Below are 8,281 nucleotides of genomic sequence, written 5' to 3'. Positions count from 1 at the left end.
TCAGCTGCGTCAATAAAAAAATGTCTCGAGACATTGCCTGATGACCCCGGGAGCAAAATCTCCCATTTGAGAACCACTGTGATAATCTCATTATTACTAAGGTGTAGTGACTTAATATGTTATTTCTTCAATGAATCTTTCCATTTTGCAAGAGGAACTAATAAGAAGCCACACAGGCCCGCAGAAATGTCAATTTCTTGATTTTTCTGCAGCCCAATGAATCTCTACTTTAAGTTTCCTGATGGCAGAAATACAATCCATGTAATGGATAGACTCGGCCATCTTCAGGATTGGATTTGACCACTTCATTTCAGGGTTTCTGCATGAGTCCTGGGCCATTTGCACAGTGTTGTAATGTCAGTCAGGAGGAAGCTGGGCTTCTTGTCATCACCTCCCTTGCAGCTAGAGGGGAGGCAGCCAGGGCCTACTTCACTTGTTCCATCTTCGCCTCCTTGCTTTCTATCTTCCCAAGCTTGGAGTAGGGAGGGGGAATGGAAAGGATCTTGAGCTTAAAAGCCAAGAATCCAGTGTCTTTGTTCCCTGGTTCTGTGAGGATAACTTCCCCCTAAGACAGTGATGAATCATTGCTAGCTGCGTGGGCTGGAGGAAGACCCTGGGGCCCAGTGGAGAAATTGACTGGAAAGAGAACACATGGCTTAATATCTTCCCGCCCTCCCTGCTTGGCACTCCTCTGTCTGCAGGTACCACTGCTCTGGAGATACATACAAAGCAGCATTTTCCAGACAGGGCTTCCATAAACCACATGACACTGCACCGGGGGCCTTCCTGGATCTCATTCCAGCCAGCTTTTGGATGGATAAATACAGGTCATAGGTATGGAACTTTAAAAAATCCATTTCTCATTATCAGTTATCAAAACTGCATTAAGATACATATTATAAAGCAGCATCTCCTCCACATCTCTACACACCTGTGGGTTACAATGGGAAATCTGGGAAGGTGTCAATATGAAGGCGAATGTTACTAAATATGTGTATTTGACCTATAGAGAACAATCATTCCCTTTATACTGGGGACACAGTGAGACACAGTGAAAAATAGCACTGCCTTCCCACACCTATATTTAAGAATAACCAGCATCGAGCATTTATCCAGCACTAAAGAATCTACCTCATGTGGTCTTATAATTACCAAGATAACTATCTTTCTTTAACCCTCCACACCTCCTACCCTATCCTTCCTCACAGTGAAGAGCTTGCTTCCAATTTCACTGGGAAAATAGAAGTGGTGAGAACAGAGCTCACACAAGCGCCATCTGCCTGTGCCTGTGTTCACTGTCTCTCTCCTGATATCTGGAGGAACTGCCCAGGTTCCCAGCAAGACCAGAACCAGACACATCCCTTCTCCTCCTTAAGAATTCCTTCATGCAAATGGCCAGGTGTAGTGGTGGCTCACGCCTGTAATCCTAGTAGTTTGGGAGCCGAGGCAGGCAGATCACTTGAGGTCAGGAGTTCAAGACTAGCCTGGCCAACATGGTGAAACGTTGTCTCTACCAAAAATACAAAAATTAGCTGGGTGCGGTGGCTGGTGCCTGTAATCCCAGCTACTCAGGAGGCTAAGGCAGGAGAATCACTTGAACCTGGGAGGCAGAGGTTGCAGTGAGCCAAGATCATGCCACTGCATTCCAGCCTGGGCAACAAAGCAAGACTTCATCTCAAAGAAAAAAAAAAAAAAAAAAAAAGAATTCTTTCATGCAATTAATTCTCCTGGAAGTGAGTTCAGTCTTTCCTGTCTTGTCAGTCTTTTCACTGTTTCTTCCACATGTAAGATTTATTGTCTGCCACATCACAGGGGGAAAAAACCCTCTGTAGACTTTGTCTTCCCTCCACTACCACCTGCTTTCTCTCCCTCCCAAGCAGCAAAACTCAACAGAATTGCCTAGTATTGCCTACTGAGTTCCTTCATCAACTTGCCTGGTCAGCTTTGTGAGCAAAGGCCCCAGGAATCTACAGTTGCTAAGCCCCACAGCCAGCACCCACTGCTCAATCTTGTAGATCACTCCCTTCTTCCTGACACTCCCTCTCCACTTGGAATCCAGAATGCCACAGTCTCTTCTCTTCCTCCCATTCTGCCTCAGTCTCCGGGCCATTTCCCTTTTTCTCTCACCTCTGCACGTGGTATTGTCTTTGCCTGTGTTCTTGCTCTATCTTGGAGAGCTCAGCTAGTTTTATTACTTCAAATGCTCGTGTGTACTGATAATACGGCAAATTTATGTCTCCAGCCCACCATTCCCCTGGACTTCAGACTTCAGTGCACATCTACCTGCTTGGGATCTCCATCTAGATGCCTGCAGACATCTAAAATGAAACTGTCTCACACTGAGCTCCTGGTCTACCTCACCCACCTACCCCACCACCTCAAACCTGCCCCGCTGGTTTGTCACCTGAGTCAATGGCAATTTTGTCCTCCTGATCGATCAAGCCAAACATCAATGAGCAATTCTTGACTCTCTCCCATAATTTATTAACACATCAGCAATTTCTGTCAGTTTTACCTTCAGAATTTATCCAAAATCTGAACACCTCTCACTTTCTGCACTGCCACCATCCTGGTGAGCCCACCATCCTGCTATTAATGTTGCCCCCATCTCATCTCAACACGAGAGGTGAGTTTGAATGGGGGTTCAAACTCACATTAGAACTGTGGTCCTCACACATTTGGTCTCAGAACACTCTTCCCTTAGGAGTGAGTGATTGAAGATCCCTAAAAGCTCTTGCCTATATGGATTATATTTATTGATATTACTGTTTTAGAAATTAAAGGTATTTGCTTCTTGGTCTTTTGGCTAAGATCAAGTGTAGAAATTAAAGCTGACGTTTAAAAATAATTCATTTTAAATCATAATAAACATAAGTAAAACAAATTTATAAAAAATAACTTGGCTGGGTACATTGGCTCACACCTGTAATCTCAGCACTTTGGGAGGCTGCAGTGGGCAGATCATGAGGTCAGGAGATCAAGACCATCGTGGCTAACACAGTGAAACCCCGTCTCTACTAAAAATACAAAAAATTAACTGGGTGTGGTGGCACATGCCTCTAGTCCTAGCTATTTGGGAGGCTGGGACAGGAGAATCTCATGAACCTAGGAGGCAGAGGTTGCAGTGAGCCAAGACCATGCCACTGTACTCCAGCCTGGGCAATAGAGTGAGACTCCATCTCAAAAAAAAAAAAAATATATCAAAACTCTATTTTCCAAAACCAAAAAAACCCGAGAAAAGTAGCAGTATACATTTTTGAAGAGTATATTTTGTAAACCTCTTTAGTGTCTGGCTTAATAGATGAGTTCTCCTGTTCTCTGCTTTGAATCTGTTGCAATACATGTTGTGTAGCCTTTAGAAAACTCAACTGTGTAGTTATGAGAGACAGAGAACTAAAAGGGAAAATCATGTCTTATATTACTATGAAAGTAGTTTTGACTTCATGGGGAATCTCTACCCCAACATTTTTCAAAGCATGTCAGGGGCTCCCAGGAGTCCCCAGATCATGCTTTGGAAAATGTTGGGGTAGAGCACATCACCCGTCTGCTCTAAACCCTGCAGTGGCTTCCAGGCATAGGATGAGTAACAGCCAGTGTCCTGGCAGTGCACTTCAAGGACCTGCATGGTCAGTGCCCTCCCTCCCTCTGTCCCTGGCACAGCGGCCACCCTGCGGGTCCTCAGACATTCCAGCGCGCTCCTGCCTCCGGACCCTCGCGCCTTCTGTTCCCTCAGCCTAGTACACCTTCCCTCTCGTATCTTCTTGGCTGGCTTCCTCGTCTCATTTCAGGATTTTACTCAGATGTCACCTGTTCAGTGAGGTTTACCTGGATGCCTCTCTGGTACTACAACACTGCCTCTCCTCCGCAGCTCCTCTGATGCTCTCCAACTCCCACTCCCACTTGATTTTTGCCTTAGCATCTATCTCCATCTAACTTACTGCTCATTTTACAATTTATTTTCATTTACTTCTCCACCTCCAATCACATCCCCACTAGACTGTGTGCACTAGAATGGTATAGTACATAGTAGGCACTGAATAAAATTAGAAGCATGAATGAGTGAATGAATGAATAAATGTCTACATTCTAGCTGAGGAAGTAGAAACTTAGCTAGGGTAAGGCTTTCCCTGAGTCCAGAGCTAGTGAATAATACAGCTGAGTCCTGGAGGTGGGTCTGCTGGCTGCAAAGCCTGGGCTCTTTCAACCACACAGACAAAAACGCAGGTACATGTGCACATACAGTTGCATGATCAAGTTCAGGCTGACTTAGAGGTCAGATGTTTTCAAGGTCTAAAGGTGCATCCCTCTTTGGAATGGCCCTGGTGATGGTTGAATAGACCATCTTCATTCTACAGGTGAAGACAGTGACCCAGAGATGTAACTGACTTGCCTGAACTCACAGGATTCACAGCAGGACTGAGAACCCCATAGGGCTTCCTAATCCAGCGCTCCAAGGAAATGCAAAGATATTAGTCATGGGGGACTCAATTTAACCAACAGTTGGTTAGACAACCTGCCTTTGGATTCGTTCATAGTTAATTTCCCGTTGTTTGCTTGGATTGACAATGCCACAGTTCACGCTGACCGTCCAGTATGGTTCGGCTACAGAGACATGGAATAGGGCATGTATTTTACGGCTTGGTGACAAGTCGGGACACACATTCAGTGCTGCTGTGAGCCAAGCCACTTTCCTCAGGGTCACGGCCTTGCCTGCTGAGTTCAGGTGCAAAACGCCTCTGCTCGACCTGCTCAGAGCTGTGATCACTGCAAGAGCTCATGCACTTCTCAGTGCAGCCCAATGAGCTGGTGACGATGATTCCAGCTCTTAAGCTCGGAATGTCTAAGTAACTTGACAAAACTTGGAAGCTAGTGAGAAAACCAAGGGCAAAACATACATCTTTCTGAGTCTAAAGTTCCTGCTGCTGGCACATCCTAAAGTAAATTTAATGTGCTTGCCACTCCAAGTTCATAGGAAAAGCAGGAAAGGAGGGCTTAACCCACCCCGCACAGCATCCCTGGGAGGGAGTCAGGTTAGACAAGAAGAGGAAGGGAGTAGGCCTTATCTGGTGGCCTTTTCTTATACTTTTCTTCCTGTGTCTTATATCAGATTTCCTTTAAAATACTCCAGGAAAAAAAAAAAAAGTGTGCGTGTGTGTGTGTGTGTGCATGCGCGCGCGTGTGCACTGGGGAAGGGCCGGAGATGAAACAAGATTGACAACATGTTGATGACTCTGAAGCTAGATAATGGAGCTGTGAGGATTCATTACACTATTCTCTTTATTTTGTGGATATTCAGAATTTTCCATAATGAAAAGAAAAAGGGAAGGGAGATGCAGCTAAAAGAATGCTCATCCACTGGTTGTTTATAATCGTGAAATACAGGAAGGATTCAAAGTATCCAGCAACAAAGGATAAGTTAAATATTTTTTATCTAAATATTATTTATTTATTTTTTTAGGTTGCATCCAATCCATGCATTTAGGTGACTGTAGTAATATAAATGTAATTTGTTGATGCTGAGATGATCCAAATGTGCTAGACATAAATAAATAGTAATTTTAGGAAAAGATTTATGTTAAAACTTCATTTTCATTTTAGGTACATATTTTTATGTATATGCTTGTATTTGTATATGCTTTGAGAGAAATCTGGAAATACTAGCTCTTCCTCTATAATGTATAAACTTTCAGAATAAAAATGAATTACTATTGCAATTAATACGTTTGACATTTCCTAAAAGCAGGTCAGAAAATGACATGTATCATATCATCACTTTTTTTGTTTTCTAAAAAAGGAAAAAGAAGAGCGAGAGTCGGATCCTGGACATAGGATGTGGACCAGAGCACATCAGCTGGGGGAAATTCTAGGAGAAAACCTTGCACCTGTCACGTTTCCGTTTACCCAGAACACAGAACTGGGGAGGGGGTTTTAGTGCCCAGTGCTATGCTGGGCTCAGCTAATACTTACTAAATTTAAAGAGCCCCCCCACTACTCTGCTCTGGGAATGTGCATTCCCTGAACAGAGGGGAGAATTGAGTTAATTATTTCCTAGATTGGAAAGCTCTGATGAAAAGAAGATCTCTTTTGAAGAGAGAAAGGCAGCAATGAACAGAACAGCAGGAGGAAGTCGGCTCCTGAGAGTACTGCTGGCATCTGTCTAGTTGACAGCTCTACCAAGTAACAAGCTGCAGCACCTTCCACAGGAGAGGGAGCTGGGGCTGCCAATGCACTTTTACTCCAAGGAAAGGCCAGAGTATAAAGTAAACAACTACGTTAGAATGCCATATGTACTCAAGGGGGTTGTAATTGTAGACATAATTGTAGCAGCAGATTCATGGTGTCCAGCTAAATAGAAAATCTGTAATTCAGACCACGAAGTACGCAGCTGGGTTTGTTGCTTTAGATAACATAAATCTAAGGTCAGAAATCTTACCCTGGATGTGCTACAGTGCGAAGCTCCCAACCATATCCTTCTGCCATCAAGTACGAGGATATGCTAATATGTCAATGCAATACTAATGGGACTCCATGGATTCTATTACTCAAGTGTCTCCAATCAGTTAGGGGTTTTAACTTAGTCATACTAACATAAATATCCTTTAATACCAATTAAGGTCACTGTTCATCATCATGATGGCTTTATCATGGTGTGTGTTTTGGTTTGGTTTGGGTTTTTGCTGCTGAAATTTTAACAGGGAGGAAGACAAGACATTCTGGACTGAGTGAAAGCTTTCTGGTCCCTCAACCCACACTGGTGTCAGAGAATGAAAAGCACTCTGGTGCTGTAGGTGTTCCATCTTCAAGTGCTCTTTAGCTTGGGGGGGTGAAAGAATTCAATGGGACAAATATTTTTCAATAACCTATTTTGAGTGAGGAACTGTGCTAGGCCCTAGACTTTGTTACACCAAATACATAAACAAATTGAAAGCCCTCATCATCTTATAACCGTTTTCAAAGCTAAATAGCATGTTTATCAGTATTGCTCATCAGTATTAAAAATTACAACCTCCGCTTCAGGATTGAATTCAATTTATGACAAGGAGAAAACTCAATTCCAGAATCATGTTCATGTTGCTCCTACTGTCACAACCTTTCCCTTCTTTCCCATATAAAAATCTGCAGCAGAGGACTTTTCTGTTCCAATTGCCCTGCAATGGCATGATCCTCCTTAGGATATGTTGTGTGCAATTTCAGGGAGTTCTCAGAATCCCCAAATCCCTGACACCTTTGTATGAACCCCAGGTTAAAATAAGTATAAGTGAGTACTATTCATCTAACCATCTATCCACCTGTCTGTCTATCCATGCCCCACCCATCCATTCATCCCCAACTATCCATCCATCTATCCATCCTCCTATCCATCCTCCCATCCATTTAATTCTTCCATTCATCCATCCATCAATCCACCCATCCATTCTCCCATTTATTCATCTACGTGTTCATCTATGAAACTTATTTTTACCCATCTTATGAAGTGGAAATTGCCTGAGATGAAGAAGAACAGTTGGCAAATCATAACCAGCATCATATACATATTTAAATATTTATTAAAACTCCAAAGGAGTTATATACCAGTTCAGATGTTATATAATAAATACTCAGATCAACATGTTCCAAACATTTGTATTGTAAACCCAATCAATAAAAACTTTTAAGCATCCTCAACATATAAAAATACATACTACATATTTAGATAAATGCTAATATGTTGTACAAATCATAAAGCATACGTAAATTACAAATTTTTAAAGGATGACTTTAAACTAAATGGAAAGCCCTAACATTTTTCTGCCCTAATGATCATATTGTATGTCTTAGGGGTGCACATTTCACCCTAGAGGTCCTGAGTTTGATGTCACTTTTTGCTGCCTGCTTGCATGAGTAGCAAATTCCATATTCTACACTTGGGAAGTTAGAAGAAATAAATACTTTTATTTTCCCCTGGACTCTTTGTTGGGAAGTGATGTTTCCCTTGTCCTTTCATGTGAACAGAGAGTGTTTTCTTGAAATGTATGGGGTGATCAGCCTCTTTGTCCTCTTAAGTTCAGTTTAACAGGGACTGGACACGTTACAGGCAATAGGACAATGCCTCAGCACTCATGGAGCTTGGAGCTTTATCAGGGAGACTAACACACAGAAGATGGTTATGGCAGTGTGCTGAGGGCTGTTTGGGAGCACAGGAGAAGGCGCTGTAGGTCTTCCATCCCCATCCTTCATGCAGATAGATGGGAAGACCTAGGCCACAGCCTACGCATGCCGCCTGGCTGCCTCTAAAGAACTG

Source organism: Sapajus apella, unplaced genomic scaffold (assembly GCF_009761245.1).
Source record: "Sapajus apella isolate SASKATOON/1434 unplaced genomic scaffold, GSC_monkey_1.0 scaffold29, whole genome shotgun sequence".
Classification (NCBI taxonomy): Eukaryota; Metazoa; Chordata; class Mammalia; order Primates; family Cebidae; genus Sapajus; species Sapajus apella.
This window is presented reverse-complemented; position numbering follows the sequence as displayed.